Below are 21,332 nucleotides of genomic sequence, written 5' to 3' on the forward strand. Positions count from 1 at the left end.
AAATCGTCCAAGTTTTCTATACTAGCGACAGTAAAAGTAAATCGTCCAAGTTATTTTATACTCGCGAGAGTAAAAGTAAATTGTCCAAGTTATTTTATGCTCGCGACAGTAAAAGTAAATCGTCCAAGTTATTTTATACTAGCGACAGTAAAAGTAAATCGTCCAAGTTATTTTATACTAGCGACAGTAAAAGTAAATCGTCCAAGTTATTTTATACTCGCAACAGTAAAGTAAATCGTCCAAGTTATTTTATACTAGCGACAGTAAAAGTAAATCGTCCAAGTTATTTTATACTCGCAACAGTAAAGTAAATCGTCCGTTATTTTATACTAGCGACAGTAAAAGTAAATCGTCCAAGTTATTTTATACTCGCAACAGTAAAGTAAATCGTCCAAGTTATTCTATACTAGCGACAGTAAAAGTAAATCGTCCAAGTTATTTTATACTCGCAACAGTAAAGTAAATCGTCCAAGTTATTCTATACTAGCGACAGTAAAAGTAAATCGTCCAAGTTATTTTATACTCGCGACAGTAAAGTAAATCGTCCAAGTTATTCTATACTAGCGACAGTAAAAGTAAATCGTCCAAGTTATTTTATACTAGCGACAGTAAAGTAAATCGTCCAAGTTATTCTATACTAGCGACAGTAAAGTAAATCGTCCAAGTTATTCTATACTAGCGACAGTAAAGATAAATCGTCCAAGTTATTCTATACTAGCGACAGTAAAGTAAATCGTCCAAGTTATTCTATACTAGTAAAGACAAATGGTTGAATGGAAGATAAGAATAGAAGCCTTCTCTGTGTGAGCTCATACCCTGTTTGCCTTTTTTTTTCATACAAAGTGGGTATTTCTGTACGGAGAAACAAGTTCAGAATATTAGTACGATAGTAAGAAAAGTTCACTTTGCCGTTTTCATTCCTTTTCCTGATCCATAACTTGATCTTAGTGCAATATCCATCTATGATTATGAATCCCTTCGCGAACGTTTTTTGAAGTGCCATATACCACTTTTGAATATTTATTTCACCAACTGACCGACAGAAAAAGGGTGGTACTTGTTACAGTTAGTAATGAACACAAATGTTTCGTCAAATGTTACTATGAACTGACTTTTTCCACAGCTGTACACCTTTCATATAGTTTTATATAATTAGTTTTTATTTCTTATATATATGTCATGGTAGCAGCTTGTGTACGTTTGACTTGTGCCGTTTTTGGAACGAAGATCCTTCTTAATTATGTTATATAATGTTGCTTAAGGCACATGGACGGCTTTTGCCACTCAGCTTTGCACTCGTAACATTTACCTGTTACGTAAATTTTGTTTTGTTTACCATAGCTGAGTTGTAATTTGTTGTAGGTATCTTTCTCGATGGTCCTGGTAGCTCAAGCTAATCCATACTATTTTGTTTTCCAGTACAATTAGTACAATGAATATATTGTAAACTACAAATTTAAGATCTGAATACATCTTTATTATAAGAATGTATTAATATTTTGCATCTAAAGGGGTTGTTATATACCCTTCACAAAAGCGATCAACTTCCGATAGTATCACACTATCTACGAAATGTCAAATTTCGGTTCCAACGCAACTGTATCTAGGTTGCAGATTTGACTTTTCGATTTTTTTGAAACTTAAAATGCATCATAAAAACTGGATAAAGCTCAACTTTTAAATTATGAAATTTACTTTGATACCATTTTAACATCATAAAAAGTGTAAACAACAGAATGTGCAAGTAAACAACATACATTGAAATGTACAGAAAACAATTACAGATATAGGCAGTTCAATAAACATAGGAGCAGGTCGTATATAATCATTTGATATTGTTTGTTTCTTCTGATTTTTTTGTTCATAGAGTAATTAGTTTAATTTCATTCACGGACAAACTGATTAATTCCATTAATAGAAACTAAACGAGCTCTATGCTAACGTGAGAAAAATCAACCCTTATTTCATCTGAATCCTTCACAATTAGTATGAAAAATATCCCAAGTGTCCCTAACGTTGGATTATCAGATCACATTTGGACTGTACTCTGCATGGTCGCTGTTATAAGAATCTACAATTGTCACTCAAGCTTGAAATAATGACTTCAAATATGGACGTTAGATGGAGTAATTCGTGATATCTCGTCCTGTTAATCTTGTGAAATACCCTTGTGTTAATTATGTACTACTAATGTGTTCTATGATGTTACTTTGAAGAATGCACGTGAATGACGTGTATCGCCTACATGACATCTGATCATCTAGAATGTTCTGGAGAGATCCAATTATAAGCTTCTCTTTTGGACTGTAACAGTAAATCTAATAAAAGTGATTTCGATGATCACACCAACATCTACAGCTTTACTGAGTCTCTTCATGAAAAATGCAAGTCAACTCTTGTGAACTATATAGGTAAATACCAAAAAAAAGTACAATAATTCATTTTTCATTACCCATCTACCCATCTCATCATCATCAATACATCCATTTACTAAGTACAGACTATCTTCCATCCGTCTCTCTATTTATCGATTTTATCCAATTAATAATTCGTAGGCGTAACTGTTTGTTGTTCTTCAATTTCGCGCAAAGATACACGAGGGCTATTTTAAATAAGTATAATATTGCCTGACAGTATATATATATATATGTATATTTACTTTTCATTAAATTAAAATGTTTTCTAATTAAAACACATTTTAGACACGATAAGAAGTTTTTCTTTACAATATATATACATATACATACATACAATAGAAGAGAAGAAAGAATATATTTCAGTCATAGTGTCTAACTTTGAAGAATCAAGTTGTATATAGTACAGTGTCAAATGTTAAATCTTCATTAAAGAGTATATGATACGAGTCTGCGTTCCCAGAGGTATTAAAGAAATACAAATTAACGAGCAGTATTTTCCAGTAGGTGTTCTTATGAATTCTATGCATTTGTGCATGTAAATATGAACACTGTGTTCGTAACATATTTTTAGACTTCATCCCAAATGTTCATATCTTGTTTAATGCCTACTTTATTAAACATATTTTTGTCCTTGGAACTTCGTGACCAATCTTTATGACATCTACGGAACCCTCATCCTTCTTTGAATTAGTGCATGCTTACAACAAAGAGATCTCCTTGCAAGCGTGGCATCACGTGCGATTACTCGTCTTCCACGTTCTTTCCTTTTGGAGCATGGGTCACGATGTGTGTATGCAACCGACACGTGAGGATTGACTCATTAAAACTGGCACTCTACATCCTAGTCTTGTAATAAGCTTAAATTTACCAGACTGTGGTTAAACAATGTCTTCGACGTTTTATATGGACTTCCTATGGTGCTATGATATTTTCTACATTTCCATGTGTTGCAACTGACATAGCCAGTCTTATCACTTGAGAATTTTTGAAAGCATATAAGAACATAATTAAACTTTATATATATTCAAGTTTTTCATAGTTTTCCTTTATTTCTATAATTATAGTCAACTTCTATATGAGTGAATAAACTTTAACATTATCCGAACTATATAAACAGTGAAAGTTGTTTCTTATTAAGTATCATACAAACAGGTCTTTTATTTGCTGTTGTCCTTAAAATCTATAAAATATCATAAGATAGTTTTTTGATAAACATATGATTCAAAATATCATCAGATAGTTTAATAATAAACATACAATACAAAGTATCATCAGATAGTTTAATAATAAACATACAATACAAAGTATCATCAGATAGTTTAATAATAAACATACAATACAAAGTATCATCAGATAGTTTAATAATAAACATACAATTCAAAATTCATCAAATAATCTTATAATAAACATTTGTTACAAAATATTATCAGATTACTTGTGCTATATATTTTTTACTTTATTACTATGACCTCGTTTTACATTGTCCAATAACTTGAGGTTCATTATCGTTGCACGTTCTGTATACAATAACTTGAGGTTCATTAATGCTATACATGTTGTAGACAGTAACTTGGGGTTCATTAATGTTTTTCATTCTTTAAACAGTAACATTAGGTTTGTGTATACTATACATGCTATACCCAGTAAATAAAGTTTAAGTTGTTTTGTATTTTATGTATTATGTAGTAGCATCAGGTCGTATTGTGATAAACATATTATACATAGTAACGTGATGTTGTTTTACATTAAATATGTTGAACACGAAAAGAAATATGAAAACAGTTTAATAAACAATGTCATGACATTATAATACCCAATCTATGCGATTCATTGAATGTGGAGATTTGAATGTGCATTTAATCGAACGATATGTGCTTCTATAATTGTGTACTAATTTTCTACAATTACTTTAAATTACCTAAACCCTTATTTAAATTCAATGAAATGCAATGAATGACAAAAAATGTTATTGCCATTCGAAAGTTCCCTGGTGGAACAGCGGTAAGTTTACGAACTTATAACGCTAAAACCCGGAGTTTGATCCCCTGCGGTGAACATAGCAGATTGCCCAAAGTGGTTTTGCTCTAAAACAAACAAATAAGCAGTCACTTAAAGAAACAAAATTTACAATCATGCGTTAAGACAAAACACAAATTATTGCTTTACAAAATGAAAAACTCGGTAGCATATTACCAGAATAGTATCTAACAAGTGCGATTCAGTTTGGTATGTTTAATTTGTTTAGAAAATTCGTGGTAAGCTACAAAAGGACTGTCTGTGCATAGTCGTCCCTAATATTGAACTTAGATGTTAGAGAGAATGCAGCTAATCAAAAGTACTTACTGCCAACTCGAATTTTTGTGACTATGGGCAACGAACCGCAAATCCTCGGGTTCACAATTCGAGCGCGGTATCCACTAGGTCAAACACAGGTAAAGCAAACAAAACAGTTAAATTCGGCTAAAGCAAATCAAACAGTCAAACACGAAAGACATTTTGTCTGTAATGGTGTGGAGATGTTTTCCTGCTACAGAAGTGGAACGTTATTGACAAAATTGATTAATGTAATATCATCTTGGTTTGTTACGAAATTTATTTGGCCTTGGTTTTAATTTTTTCAAGAATTATAGTATAATATGACCTACCAAATAAAGACTAACCTGAAGGATAATGAAATAGCTGGTGATAAGAACGTCATCAAATAATTGGCCGATGTTACTTCAACTGAAAATTTGTGGCATTCTAATATTCCTCTTACCTCCTTCTAACCCTATTTCAGAATCCTATCTATCAATTATTTTACTAGTGGATTAAAAGGGACTACTGTCCTTCAATGTCTTTGGAGATTCCATCATCCCAAAATTAACGATTCGTTTCTTTTTCTTTTTACAGTTTCAGTTTGTATGCCGTGTAACATAGTTTTAAACAATCTCTGCTATCATCAGACTCCCATGCTTATGTGAGTCATTCACATAAGCTGTACACAATAACTTTAGCGTTAAAGTTATGGAACCAAGTACCATATGTGCAAATTTGGTACGTTTTACTCCATTTTATCTCTGAAAACTCCACATTTAAGACGTGATCGTCTTAAATATTAGGGTTTCTTTATATAATCATCACGTGTACTCTATATTGAGCATGATATTTTCAGCAATACGTCATCTTAATTGAAACCAATGCTCCTGAGGAAAGAGAGGTTAGCTATAACGTTCATACACTTTGAATGCCCAATGTCTTTATTGTTATTGTCTTATTGAAAATATTGTTTGAACATCAATCAAAGGCAACAGTGAATCCAAAGCGATAGTAATAGCAAATTCTTATAGTAATCTATTAAAGAAATCTCATTGTTAAGAATGTGAATAAATGCATTTAGTTAAAAATCAAGTTCAAGGACACCACCTCACTCACCAATCACACGAAAGTTTTCCAGTGTCTATACGTATGGCACATGTGTTTTGTGTCAAATAAGTAGGGTTTTATAATAAGATTGCGTGAGTCCTGTGGTATAGGTTTGGTTGGAAATAAAATGTTTCTAAATTAGTTTATATTTTACATAACAAACCGACATATTCGTACAAGTTCAAAGATAAGATGGTTGTATGATTTTTTTTGTTCTTCTTAAGACTTCTTCTTCGTAAAGATTGCCAAGATATTTTGTCCTAGGTGGATCCTCAATTAAATCCTCGACAAAATTTTCCCATTCAGCAGAGTGTGTTGGAGACCAGTTCCGGAGGAAAATAGCTCCAACCACCATTTCTTAAGAAATTCTCATAGTTAAATTAAAGAAAGCTGGAACTGCAAAGCCAGATGCACGTTGAAAGAACAAAAGCCTTTGAAAGTTTGTAAGAAGAAGGACTTGCTCGCTATTCTTACAAACTGGAGAGTTCTCTACCTGACCGCACAGTACATGACAGGAAATATTGGCGAGCTAGAAAATTCACCATTTCAGTAATGTGATAATACCAGCTCACGATGAAGACTGGAAATAGTTCTTAAAACTTTACAGGTCTTTTCTTTATCCACTTTCTGTCGTTATGGTCTGCTCACACATTGTCTGTTTCACTTCATGTTGTCCATTGTTCGAGCACCTTTGAAATAGCTCTCATCATCGCGTCATGTTGCTCTGCACACAGGATTTTTCTTTCGAACATCTACCAGCAATATCTTACATTGTAGAACACTTGAGCTAACTGGAATATTAAATACTTTTTTATCCAGTAAACATTTTCCTTTATATCTGATTTTCCAGGAGCTCATACGTCATACGATCTCCATTGAAAAAAAACATGAATATTTCTCGCGTCTCTTAACATTGGCACTATCATCATAAAAATACTGTTTTGTCGTCTTAATTCGTCCTGACTTCACACAGAGTGAATGAATTTTCTCGCTAGAAACAAAGGATTCAGTTGCCTCTTCATAGTTAGTGTAGTAACATATCGAATCATTCGTACTAAAGCATTCATGTCGCAACACAGTGGAAATAATCACAACATTTCGATAGTGTTTGATAATGGAAATTACTGGCCATGCGCATTAACTACTAGGCCACTCCTGATCTCCTAGAATAGATGACGAACGAACTTCTTCTCTATGATTATACTGTAACACAGTGATAAAGCATTTTTTTTTTACATTTAATGCCCTCAAGGATAATGTAAGAGTAAAGGAACAGCGTAAAATACAAAAATCTTATGTTTCTACATGTCTTATGAGAACTAATTTGATGTGGAATTTTAGCTCAAATGTATCGATAAGCAGTGAATATGTGTTGCTTGTTATAAATCAAAAGGATCTAAAAATGTGGTATTTGTTCCATCAAGTTTGGTTATGTTAATGGAACTTTCGCGCAAGGGCTATCTGCGCTATCCGTCCCTAAGTTAGCAGTGTAAGACTAGAGGGAAGGAGCTAGTCATCAACACTCAAGGCCAACTCTTGGGCTACTCTTTTACCAATGAATATTGGGATTGATTGCACTTGTAACGCCCCCACGGCTGAAAGGGCGAGCATGTCTGATGTGACAAGGATTCGAACCCGCGATCCTTGGATTACGAGTCGAGTGCCTTAACCACCTGGCCGTGCCACCACCCCCGTTTCATCAGTCTATACTGATAAATATTTTCATGGATATAATCCACTTTCTACTTTTCTCATAAAATCATTACTGAATTTCGTTCACACTTCATCATTACCGAGCTATTCCAATTGCGATGTCTTTATGAAGTAATAATACTTAACAATAAAAATAACCTTAAGGATATTTGAAAACGTTGCTTGTACTTTAAAAATAGGCCAAACAGATTACACACTTTCACGTACTTGTAAAATGTTAAGATATAATAACAAATACGTAACTGCCAATATGATTAACAACATAGGCGTAATATTATCTTAGTTTTAAATAAGCTATTGTAGGAATTTTTTTTCTTCAAAAATATATAAAACAAAAAAATAAAAACATTTGATCCATCAGGAAATATTGAATAATAATATGGCACATTCACTTAATAGAAAGTCACATAACAATTCAGAACCAATATCTAATTACAAGTCAGTTAACGATGAAATACATCTGTCTGATTGTAAATCATGTAGCAATGAGTACATCTCTCTAATTATAAATATTGTAACTATAAACACATCTATTTAATCATAAATCACGTGACAATGCAGTACATCTATCTAATTGTAAATCACATGACAATGCAATAAATCTATCTAATTGTAAATCTCGTAATAATGTATTAAGTTTATTTAACTGTAAATCATTCAACAATGCAGTACATCCGTCTAATTGTAACTCATTTAACAATGCAGTACAGATATCCATTTGTAATTTTTACGTTTTGTAAACCTAAAAGTCTCCTTCAACTGCAAGCATGCCAGTGTATAGAGGTTGAAAGTACAGAAGGTTTAACATTAACATTATTATCAATTTATCTTTATATTGATTATTAGAACTCACTGACAACACATTTTGGTGATACGTAGCATTCATCTCAACAGCAAATATGTAATGAAGTCATGCTATCTCATCATATCATATTCATTATATCTTAAAATTACTTAAATAGCTGATATTATATCCGTAGCTCTCCACTTGAAAGAGGTATTGTTTCTCTTTTGCGTAACTAGATGAAAATGTAAAAATTGGAAAGAGAAACAACAACAACAAGGCAGATTTAATAACAGTGAATCGTACGTTTTCTTGCCAGTATCTAAACGTGTCTGTAGAACGAAATACAGTTCATTTAAACAGAAGTTCTTGTAGAAATCTTTATGGCTAGTAAATATCTGCCACCTTAGTAAAGACTGTAGATATTAAGGCCGAACCTCGCCTTCATACTTGCTCATAACAGCCAACTCGAGCTAGAATCAGAAGTTCGGAAGATGTCCATACGAGTTTTGTTGACACGAGCCTCTCAGGATCGAAGCAGAAAGTTTGCTAAGCACTTGAGGTTCTGTTTTGTCTCTACCCGGTGGGCTGCTAACTTCCTAGCATGCCTTCCTTGGTGGTCTGATGCTATTGCAGGTACCTTGTGACTGGCGAAACTGACAACCAGAGCAGACTTAGAAAAAAAATCTAAAAACTCCACATACGTGTATGTACTACAAATACCTTCTTTAAGCCAGAAGTTTGCATTACGCGCTAGTTACCAATATAGATTTTTGTTGTCTTTCAAAACTTATATTTGTCGATTTTAAATTCTTTGAATTAGAATAAGACTCTTTTTTTTTATTTAACGTAGAGGGATTAATACGGTAGGATCTCTGTTACGTATTTCGGTCAAACAGCAAGAAATAATGTTCAACGTTTTATATTTACATTAAATGGTCAGTAACATTGACACTTCAAATTATTTAACTGTTGTAGCGCAAAAACTGGGACTTGCTGATCTATAGCATATGTCTCATGTGCACACTTCTATCATGGCATCCCCTTTACATATGAAAGTCCACTGATGACTTTTAATATGTGATATAGTGCCATAAACTAGCCCTCTGCGTCCGTGCTACAACGAACTGACATTTGTCACAGTACCGGGCTTCTCCGATCTAACATTTGTTATAATGCCACCTTACCCCAGACCCGTGCGATTGTACATGTACAACAGAGATCTGACGTTTGTTATAAGGCCACCTCAAGCCAGACCTGTGCGATTGTACAACAGAGATCTGATGTTTGTTATAAGGCCACCTCAAGCCAAACCTGTGCGACTGCATAACAGAGATCTGACGTCCCCGAAGCAGCACTCAACCACAAAATGTTGTGTCTAAATGGATCATTTCTAATGTAATTTTGTAGTTTTTGATATTATTTGACTTCTAACAGTTGGTAGCCACGAAAAAAATGACATTTTTAAAAAAAAAACAGTGCAAATGGTTATTATTACTAATTCTACACCTGCACTATTATTCCTTTTCAAGTTCCTTCACACGAAAACTTGCAATAGAGGCCATGCAAACGAGTACACGACATTAAGGACTGTCATCGCAACTTGTTTGATTCACTGTTCCCTGTCCAAATTATCAAGCAACTAATTACTTGATATGAATTACAAGTTGACTTAATATGATACGTGAATATGATAACTTGTGTAATAATTAATGAGACTCATTTAGTGCTCATTTGATGTTCCAAAGCAACATATAAAATATGTTTATCTTTTAATGTTTTTTTACATGAACATCATAACTTTCTTAATAACACAAATATTAGGTTGGTATAGGATATGCAAGTGCATGTTTAGATGGAGTGTTATCAACCATATAGTTACAGTGAGATTCACTATGCATGTGTATTCATACGTATTCGTTACAACCCAGTGAATTCACCAACTTCTGATTGGTCGTAATAAAAATCATTTTTAATTATACTCTGAAAATTGTTGTGAGCAATTGTTTAGCGCACGATTTTTTATTTATTTTTTTTTTTTTTTTGTGGAGAAAGAAAGAGGACAACTTGTGCTATGAACGTTAGAGGTACTTAAAATAATGAATCCGCTAACTCCTGATTGGGTGGAATTCAATCGAATCCTTATGTTGCCAAACTATAGGCCTTGTTATACTCTCACATTCAAATGCATTAATTTTGTTTGAACTTGCATTACCTAACCAAAGGAAACACCATAGAATATTATACAAAGCACACTTTTAATGGTCATTTGTAGTTTATGTCGTTGTTCATTTTACCCCCCACCCCCTTTTATAAAGTTTGTTCTTAAATGTCAAGGTAGTTGAAACAATGGAGTAGCATCATCCACGGTCCGCGTGACAGTTCCCGTGCTTTATATATACACGTTGGGTTGAACAATCTCGATGTAAGGAAGCCTAATTACCATGTTGTGTAACCAAACTAACGAGGAATATGTCAACATCGCATCATTTAGTTTTTACCCGAGGGCTCATCATTTCCCGGTAGGCTACAAGTTCTGTAGCGTGATAGAGTTCTCTCACGGCTGAGGAGGTAGCAAGCACGGAGCTAAGCACCTCTCCACGCCGGAGAAGAAGCCCCTTTAGCCGATGAGCATGCCGTTGTCAAGTAGAGACGAGCTGATACGGGGATTCTTTGGTTAGCAACATCATGTCCTCGCTACTGCTGTTAAGTAGGGCTCAGCTTCGCATATGGAATATGCACTGTATCCGATTCTAGGTTGGTTGGGTATCACTCAACATCATTTAATATCAATTTACTGCGCTTGCTAAGTCTTTAAGCAGGCTAACGAGCTACAGAAGATATCTACAATTCGTGAGCTGACGAGAAAAATGGTGTTTGTTCTTTTTCCCTTCAAACACTCCAAGGGCCTTACAGATATAACACTGTAAAGTGAAATTCAATACACCGAATGCCTGATTCGTTAGTATAATCACTATACATGTTCTTCGTGTCGATGTTACGTTAGGCTGATGACAAACTGTGTTTTGTATAAATGAATGTGAAAATGCTCTAAATGCGAAAAGCGCTCTAAAATTATTATAGATAATATAACACAAGCTTACATTGAAATCGATGTGTTTCAGAACTAACGTGGATACATATCAAAACAGTTTTTCTTCATTGTTTATTTTATGGATCAGTAAGAATGTATAATTCACTCTTTGGGCTACACGATTAGTATAAACGTAAGTAAATCTGTACGGATACGTCGCTCTTTTCTGTTTCTTAGAGTTTATGAATATAAACATTTTTTCCAGATTCTTCTATGGTGGTTAAGGTTAGATAATACGTACAAATACTCACATTCTTAATGCGTGTGATCACAGAAACGGTATCTTTACTTAAAACAACCATTTACAGAAGCGACTGAAGAATGCGTGTTATATCTGAAAACACTAGGAAGACAGAGAAGTAGATAGAGACATAGTTCATATAATATACTTTCTAAATCGTGTCATTATAGTTTGGTATATATGGGCAACTTATATAGTACATGGACTAAAGTGGCAGATCAGATATTCTAAAGCTCCTGTATTGTTGCCCCAATTTAGAGGACAACGAGTCAATATCACCCGCCGCCTACTAGGCTACTTTTAATCGTAAAGCGGAATTCATTGTCTTTGTTATAACGCGCCACAGCTGAATTACGGATCCTACTTGCAATGATAAAGTATGACATGATATATATATATAAAGATTAATTTTAAAAATAAAGCATTGTGTGTTCTCCAAAAGCAAACTGAATTTTTAAAGTCTTCGATTATCTTATTAAATCTCAGTACGATAATTTTCAACATCTACCTTGCAATGCACCTTATATACAAAAAATAATAGTTCTTTTTACCTTTATAAAGACGCGTATATCACACGTGAGCATGTAGTAAAGGCTATCTGCTATTAATAATGTAATGTCTTATGTAAAATATGTTAAACTCGCCACTGCCAGATATTATGTGTGTGTTTTCTTATAACAAAGTCACAATGGGCTCTCTTCTCTGTCCACTGAGGGAAATGGAAGCAAGACATTGTATAACGTAGTCCTTGTTGCGTTGGGAACGCCCATAATTTAGGAATATATAGAAAGCTACGTAGTAAAAACACACAATTTATGTTAACATGAAGACGACCTAATAAGTCAAACGTTGTTCTCTCCTTTATTTTGGTAAAAGTGTTAATACCCATACCAGCCGTCCAGAGATACTATTTAAAAACGATCGTCACTGCCGACTTTTTATTATAAAATTTAGTGAACGTGACAGGTGGCGCTAGCTTCTTGATTGCTTTAGTTTTAATGTTTGTTTTGTTTGTTTTTTTTAATTTCGCGCAAAGCTTCCGAGGGCTATCTGCGCTAGTCGTCCCTAATTTCGCAGTGTAAGACTAGAGGGAAGGCAGCTAGTCATTATCACCCACCACCAAGTCTTAAGCTACTCTTTTACCAACAAATAGTGGGATTAACCGAAACATTATAATGCCCCCACGGCTGAAAGGGCTAGCATGTATGGTGGGACGGGGATTCGAACCCGCGATTAGTTTTAATGTTTGTTTGTTAAAAAGCACAAAGTTACAAAACGGGCTAACCACGTTCAACTCACCGAGGGTGTTAAACATCGAAATTTTAACGTTGTAAACTGTGATCTTTATCTCTGAGCCATCCGCGCGTGGGGTCTAGTTTTATTGCTGCCTGCGTGTCCACTTAATGGATTGAACCTCAAATTTAGTGTACACTTGAAACGCTGTTGGAAAATAGATGTCCATGTGTTGTGATACAGAAATACCAATCGATATTTCATATAAGGGGTAATCACTGACATCTGTAGGACAGAGAGAACTTGCAGTGAGTTAAAGGAGACGGAGACATCAGAGTTTGCCGCGGTGTCGATCTATCTTAAAGTACCAACATGCCCGGGAGTAAAAGATATTCGTCACGGGAAGGCATTTCGCATTAAAATTTGGCAGCAGTGTGATGAGTTAGAAGGTGTGTGACTCATTTTATATTGAACTACGTATCTCTTTAGTTTTATCTTAGGGAGTCACAAATGCTTCCAGTACACCTAAGTCTTTATAGGCACCATACTTAACCATTTTATCAACTAACTATTGCCAGAAGCCAGAAAAAAAACCTTATGTCTAAAACTTCTTCATGATTAATGTCATTGCTAACCTGCTTCTATGGCCTATACTTTGATCATGGTGTAACAAGTGAGTTGCCCTAGCATGGTTAGGTGGGTTAAGGCTTTATAATGTGATGGTCAATCCCACTCTTCGTTGGTAAAAGAGTAGCCCAAGAGTTGGCGGTGGGAGGTGATGACTAGCTGCCTTTCCTCTAGTCTTACACTGCTAAAGTATGGACGGCTAGCGCAGATAGCCCTCGTGTAGTTTTGCGCGAAATTCAAAAAACAAACAAGTGAGCTAGGCACGTGAACTGTTCAGATAAAGTTCAAATCTACAAGTTAAACAAAATATCTAAGTATTACTTTCCGCCTGATTTCGACTCTGAAACTTAATATCTTATTGCTACTTCCGTTACCCTTGAATAATAAATGGTGCAGAAATGGTGGCTTTCCTTTATACCAAGAAGTAATAGCCATGTTAATGTTCCAGATTTATTTTCTTCTTCAATACGTAAACTATCGTCCTTTACCTAAAAATATGTAATAGGTAATCCCCCTTCAGAATCGAACTATCTAATTTTGTTTGTTTGTTGTTAAACACAAAGATATACAATGATCTATCTACGCTCTGCCCTCCATGGGTATCAAAACCCGGATTCTAGCGTTGTAAATCCACAGTCGTACCGCTGTGTCACTGGGAGGGGAGGGGCAGAGCATACTATATTGTTTACGTTATTGTTGAGTTTGAAGCGAGGCTATACGAGTCCTACCTCCGCTAGATGTCCCTAATTTTGAAATGATAGATTAGAGGGAGAGCAGCTGACCAACACCACCCACCGCTATCTTTTGAGTTACTCTTAATCAACGAACTGTGAGATTGAACGTCACTTTATAATATCCCCACGGTTGAGGGGGCTCGATACCATAATCTGCAGACTGTGAGTCCAGTACCCTAGCCTCCAGATCCTCCAACTGAAAATGTATAAGATGGCGGACAAATATATATATATATATATATTATATAAACTACATTGTATGTTTCTTAGGGAAGTATATATATATATTTGTGTGTGTCTTGTTTCTCTCGTGATTAATAATTAGCTGTATACTTGAGGGCGTGCCAAAATTTATGGTCGTATTGTGTATTTTGTTTTTATACGATAATATAATAAAATATAAGGAAATAAAATCGAGAAAAACAAAACTTAGTTTATGTAGCTGAATTAAACACAGTATCTCTAATTCTAACACACAGCATAGAACAATTTGTGATGTTAAAGCAAAACAACCTAATTTAAGGTCTTAAATTACGTTAAGAGCACGTGAAAGACGTACAACTATGCACCTCGTTTTCTAAAATAACCTAGACAAAAATATTACAGAAATAGTTTATAAGGTGTTAGCTATGAAATAAGAATGAACAAGTTATACACAACATCGTAAGTCATGTTTTTGTAAAGAGTAGAAGTTATAGGGTTTTAGTTAATTTAAGGCATTTAGTAGATATCGAGAACTATTTCCTTGGTGATTATACATCATCTTGTGCTTAACCGTGTAAATACTTAGTTACATACACTGGAATGGAGTGCTTTTGGCTTGTATAAGAGTGTTATTGAATTTTGTTTGTTTTCAATAAGTATTATCTTGGTCGAATATGCATTAAGCGTCAAGAAGTCTTGTAATCTTGGTAACTGTTTACATTAGCTTTTCACTGCTTTCTCTTTTTTTGATTTCTGGAAGTTTCTCTCGAATGTTGGAGAACGCCAGAAGGCGCTGGTGAAGAGCACCACTTGCAGTGGCAGAAGTGTTCTTGGACGACTTCAGCTTGGGCCGAGTGGGAATCAAGTGTCATTAGACTTTGCTTCCCTTATCGGTGTCCACGTTCCTAACCAAACTTCTTCTAGGGTCTGTGTCTCGGCAGAGTGAAGATCGACGGGTCTAAGACCGTTAGACTTCCATCTAATCAGCCATCTTTAGATGGGAAAAGTAATCAGAAGTATAACTCAATAACAAGTACTGATCTCTTTAACCACTGAATCCTAGCAGGCAAACCACAGCGCAACTCTTATCATTTGGTAAATTGTAATGTTTATCTTAAATAACGTGTTTCATATTGATTTTTTAATTTCCACTCTAAAGCCATCAAGGATAAGAGAGCTCAACACCTGCGTTTGACGGTTTTAAATATCTCATGAATTAACCAGCAAGTTTCTTAAAGTTTTACAGCCTTTTCACTCTCTGTTGGAGAGAAATTATAATAATACACTTTTACCTCACGTTTTAAAACATTAAAGAACTAAATTTATCACTACATTCTATGTTATACTTTGTTCAACACCAATCGTCTCACTAAATATTCTGATATACTTGAAATTCTTAAAATATATGTATGCATATAGCAGTAACTTCAGTAGGTCATGTGTTCGAAATCATGTTCAATTAATGGCCTGAAGCGGTCCTCAACCCAATGACTTTTTTATTCTTAAATACACCCGTTATTTTCATTGAAAACTAGTTTGTTGTGAGTGATGAAAAATGTCCAGCGATGATATATTAACATTCAAATTATAAATTGCTAGATGCAGTGAGTTAACCTGTTGATCCAACAGTTCATTATATTCTAATACATCTTATGCAAAATACAGAAATGAAAAATTTATGTCTAATAATTCATTTTAACTCATTGCTCGTTAGAAATTTTAACTCCTTAATTCATCATCATAAGACAACTGCTGATAAAGACAAAGTTAAAACGCTAAATGATTAAATGTTAATATAGTTGCATGTCTTAACAATGTTTTCCTCTATGATTTTGTAGTACGTCACAGAATGTTGATGCTGTTATTATAACGTAAGACAGGAAGTGATTTAATTCTAACATGTTTTTATGTCTCTACAGTGTTATTCCTCTATATAATGTTGTCGTACACAGAATATTGAGGCTATTTCTTGTATCAACAGAAAATACCTACGTTTTTTAATGCTTCCAAATACTGTGATTGTTCAAGCGCCAAAGATTATTAAACCTTTCTTTTCACGAGAGAGTTTGTTTAATTTGCGATTGTAAGATCAGTATATTACTTACTCTCAAGCAAACAAAAGTAGCGTGCCAGAATAGAAAACCCACATCTCAAATATAAGGGATCACTAGGCTATCTATAAAATGATTATTTTCGAATCATAGCAAAAGGTTAAGCTGAAACAGTTAACAGGTTCAAATAATTTTTTAAATATATAGATAACAACGTAACTACATGTTTATTTTGTAATCAAACGATAATAGAGATAAGTGTTTGAATCAGTACCAAGGATTTTACATCTTGCACCAACATAAACAACACAATGAAAATGTTATATTTGCCCGCATAAAGCTTAATTTCATACTGCTTTAAAAATATGCACTACGATATAAGTACAGATGAAACCAAATAATCCACACAATGTACAATTTTTCTAACAACTTATAAGACTGTGAGAACTTATTTGACTAAATTACACATAAATTGATTCATACAATAAATTCTCCTGGCTACTTCTTAAATCATGTTTAGTCGTTAGATTTCCATTCGGAGAAGTGTGGTAAGGAACTTCATTTCCGAAAGCGCCCTCTAACGAATGTTAGATAAACTTAATACCTTTCGTGAGTGTAATAAAATAATTTCAAGTGTAAAAAAGGTTAGCCGAAATAGCCAATTATTTAATAAGTAATTATATTAAAAATGTCTCGTATGGGAATTTCGTTGTAAAAATAAAATATTTGAATATTCTTGTAGCCCCCTAACGGCACAGCATTGTGACTGTGGATTTGATAACAATCTTTTAGAAGATTCAAAATAAATTCAATTAAATCGTTTAAATAGCAACATGTAATAATCTCAGCAGAAATAAACAAATATGTATTTAGGAGTCATTTAAAACAGACAGGTTAACTTTAAAAAATTGTAAGAATAGCAAAAAAAAGGTTGGAAAACTGCTTCTTTGCTTTAACAAGTACTATTATCAGTAGCATAATCGTAGCAACGTAATACATCAGTTTTTACCTCTAAAGACAATTTGAAGTTTGAAAAAATTCAACTGGTCATAATAATTTAGTTTATCTTTCTCTAATTTGTGTTCTGTGAAATGTTTACGCAAAAATTTTAGTTTTATTCAAAGTTGTGACAAATTCTAAGAATCTTAAACAGTTGTTTTATTTACCATTGCGTTTTACCTTCACTCTTATGTTTTAGATTGTTCAGAAAGCCTCATAATAAAACTAACTCTCTTTCAGACATTCAAATAAAACCGAAACAGGTCAAAATAATTACGAGTCTTTTATATGTATTTTAGATGTTCGATAACATACGACTTCTCTTCCTATAACGTATGTTTAAGACAACGTAGCTTATTAGCCGTGTATTAAAAAGTTTCACGTACTTTTCTGTAAACGAAAAAAGTTGTTTGCTGTCTAATTTTTAAGTTCTAACGTCAAGTCGTCATTTCTTTATTGTGCAATAAAGCGCTTGGATGCTAATTAAATGTTAGGTTTTTTTTCATTATATTTGCTTCATAGGTGTAGAAATTTAAAATTCTCATTTCTTTTAAATATCCTTTATGAATATATAAAATCAACTCGATATTCATGAAAAGAAGTACATAAAACATTTAGGTTGAAATGAGAACGAACATGATGTTGGGCGAACCAGTTAAGTCCTTGTTTTCAAAGGGCGTGACGCCACAAATACAGTTACACGAGAAGAAAACAAGCATTCTTGCGTGCCCAAAGTTCGTCTATCCTTCATTAGCTTACCGATTGAAGGAGCAAGCAACGTTAACTTAATAACATCACAGACTATATCCAGAGTACAAAACATTAAATTGCTTTGGGCTTTACTTCTACGGTTCATGGGCGTCGTACTTGGCATGCTTTATCGTAGGTTGGAAATGGAAAATTAGTTCCAGCCTGGAAGCTTCGTGAAGCACCCAGATGAATAGCCGATTGCTCAAGTGCTCTTCAGGCCACACTCGAAGAGCAGTCCCAGGACTGAGTTACCAACGAACTTCAGAATTTCTATGTACTTCGTCGACACAGATGTCTAACCCAAATGGACCGTGTTGAAGGGCGGTTTGCAAACGAAGTACGAGAGTAATAGAAAAGTTTTTATCTTGCTTCTTTTTTTCTTTTTACTCATTCTTACCCCATTCGTGAATAACTATTCCAGCTGTTCTCTGTATATATGTTGCATTAAGCATGAGCTTTTCAGTGGAACATTCTTACATGTCTTCCCCACCTGAATCTAGAAGTGGTTATTTTCTCCAATCCTGTCGGATAACCTCCATACATCGAATCGACAGAATAACAATAACGATCTTTGTTATTCTTCTAGGCTTAACGGTAGCCTCCCTGGCGGTATGTCACCTAAACATTTCTTAATTTTTAAATATCTTTCTCATACTGTTTAGGAAAGTTGTTTTTCTTAAATTTCAATTTCTTTAAAGCCGAAAGTGTTATCTCTGTTAGTAGTTTTAAAAGTTAATCATTTTGAATTATAGGATACGTTAATGTTTGGGTAAATTGAAAGATTGGGTAAATCTACGTTTCATGTTTGTCTTTTATGTTATAAAGATGGAGTAAGTGAACACGAAAACCATCTAAGTAAAATATCGACAAAGGTTTTCTTTATGTTTTGATAAAAATATACGTAACTCATAACAAAGTGTTATTTATTTTATTATGGTTGGATAATTCAGTATAGATATGAATGCTTAAATAAAATTAATATAAAAAGCGCATAACAATACAAACTTAAAGAAAATGACGATTATAACCGTTGAGAACAGTCGTAAATTAAGTACTTGTGTACAAAGTAATACGTATCCAAGTTTTTAGCATCATATAACTATCGAGTGATTTGGTACCAAAATGTTAATGTCGTAATATATTGTATGAATTTATATACAAGAACAGAAGAGCTGAAAAATTATGTAGTACTCTACCTAAATAACACAAAAGTGGAAATAATGCAACAATACTGTGCCTAAATAAGATAAACATGAAAGAATGCAACAAAACTCTATATAAATAACATAAACATAAAAAACTGCAACAAAACTCTATCTAAGTAACATACACATCAAATAATGTAAAGACTCTACCTAAATAATATAAACATAGAAAAATGTAACAATAATGTACCTAACTATCATAAATATGAAAGAATACAACAATACTCTACCTAAATAACATTAACATGAAAAAATGCAGCAATACTCTACCTAAATATCATAAGCATGAAATAATACAACAATACTTAAATAACATTACAAAGGAAGTATGCAATGATACTCTATTTAAATAGTATAAACATGGAAAAATGCAACAATACTATGCCTAAATATCATAAACATGTAAGAATACAACAATACTCTACTTAAATAACTTAACAATGGAAAAATGTAACAATACTCTATCTAGATAACATATGCACAAAACAATGCAACAGTACTCTACCTAAGTATCATAAAGATGAAAGAATACAATAATATTCTATCTAAATATCATAAACATGAAATAATGCAAGAACACTCTACCTAAAGAGCATAAACATAAAAGAATGCAAAAATATTTTACCTAAATAGCATAAACATCGAAACATGCATCACAACTCTACCTCAATAACATAAACATGAAAGAATACAACAATACGCTTCCTAAATAACATAAACATGAAATAACGCAACAGTGCTTTAGTTAAATAGCATAATAACAGTTTATACAGTTTTTATTGTTAAACAAATGTTTTATTTTTTGTTCTACACAGTGTTTGTCATGTTTTATTCTCTAATGATCAAATACAAGAATTCCTTATCACACGTATAAACATGACTGAGTTTTCTATGTTTTCATACAAACAAGATTGCTACTTGCTTTTACACGTCTTTTGAAGATGAAACAAACTATTTTCAAAAGAAACTCGGTAGTGTTTTGTAAGAGCAACCAACTACAGCCTAATCCACAAATCTGGTTGTCAGTGTTTAGGTATTTTGTTCACGAGGACTTGCTTCGTATTCATCCAATTCTGTGCAGCTTTGTATTTCAACTGTATATATGCTTATCAGTCCAATGTGCTTAAAGAAACTAGAATTCCATATAGTCTATGGTTGTGCCTGAGGATAAACAACCTATAAGAGGCCTAATTAGATGAGCCTCAGATTCTGCCCAACTGGTGTTATATAGCTAGTGCCTCTAAAAATGGAAGGGAACTTCGATTCACCTAACACCGCCATCAATAACAGTTGCTTGGATAGCGTTGAACAAACTACACCGCCAAAGGCCGCGGAGGTCAGTCTTACAAAGAAACACATTGATTTTCTCTATACAGAAGGCTATCGAGACACAAGTGGAATCCATGCATAGAATAGAGCTCCGAAACTTAACCCTACACAAAGAACTATTTCCACTATATCATTACTGGTCAAGTGTACGAATAACGCCGTGTAGGATCTCAAATATTTGAGAGAGAGAAAAAAACGATTCAACTTAAACAACACTCATAATATTGATACAAAATCTTTCAATATTTCACTGACAAGTCATTTTCAATCCACCACAAGTTTAGCTTGGCTGAAATTAACTCGTCTAATTTTGAATAGATTGTAAACGACACAAATATATACATTATGCAAATCACCAGCTTATATAAAAAACACTGAAGTTTGAAGTACAGAATTTTGAAGTTCAACAAGTGTATGTTTGTTTGTTTTCTCATGTTCACAGGACGTTTATTCTAGATATGTGTCCGAAATAATTACTTTTATATTTTATAATATACATGTATGTGTTTCAATATGTCAACGACTTATTTCCCACACGTGAAAATG

General features: G+C 33.7%; 1 long non-coding RNA gene across 3 annotated transcripts in view; it reads left to right on the plus strand.

Moving 5' to 3' along the window:
- LOC143252362 (uncharacterized) overlaps positions 1 to 21,332 on the plus strand; it is a 72,850-nt gene that overhangs the window by 34,633 nt on the left and 16,885 nt on the right. The window contains exon 1 of one of the 3 annotated variants that reach the window (XR_013028953.1): positions 18,185 to 18,861. The exons of the other annotated variants lie outside the window; for them this stretch is intronic. This is a non-coding gene — a long non-coding RNA (uncharacterized LOC143252362). Of the gene's footprint in view, positions 1 to 18,184; positions 18,862 to 21,332 lie in introns of those variants that run through there. 3 annotated transcript variants of the gene reach the window in all.

This window comes from Tachypleus tridentatus, chromosome 6 (assembly GCF_004210375.1).
Source record: "Tachypleus tridentatus isolate NWPU-2018 chromosome 6, ASM421037v1, whole genome shotgun sequence".
Lineage (NCBI taxonomy): Eukaryota > Metazoa > Arthropoda > Merostomata > Xiphosura > Limulidae > Tachypleus > Tachypleus tridentatus.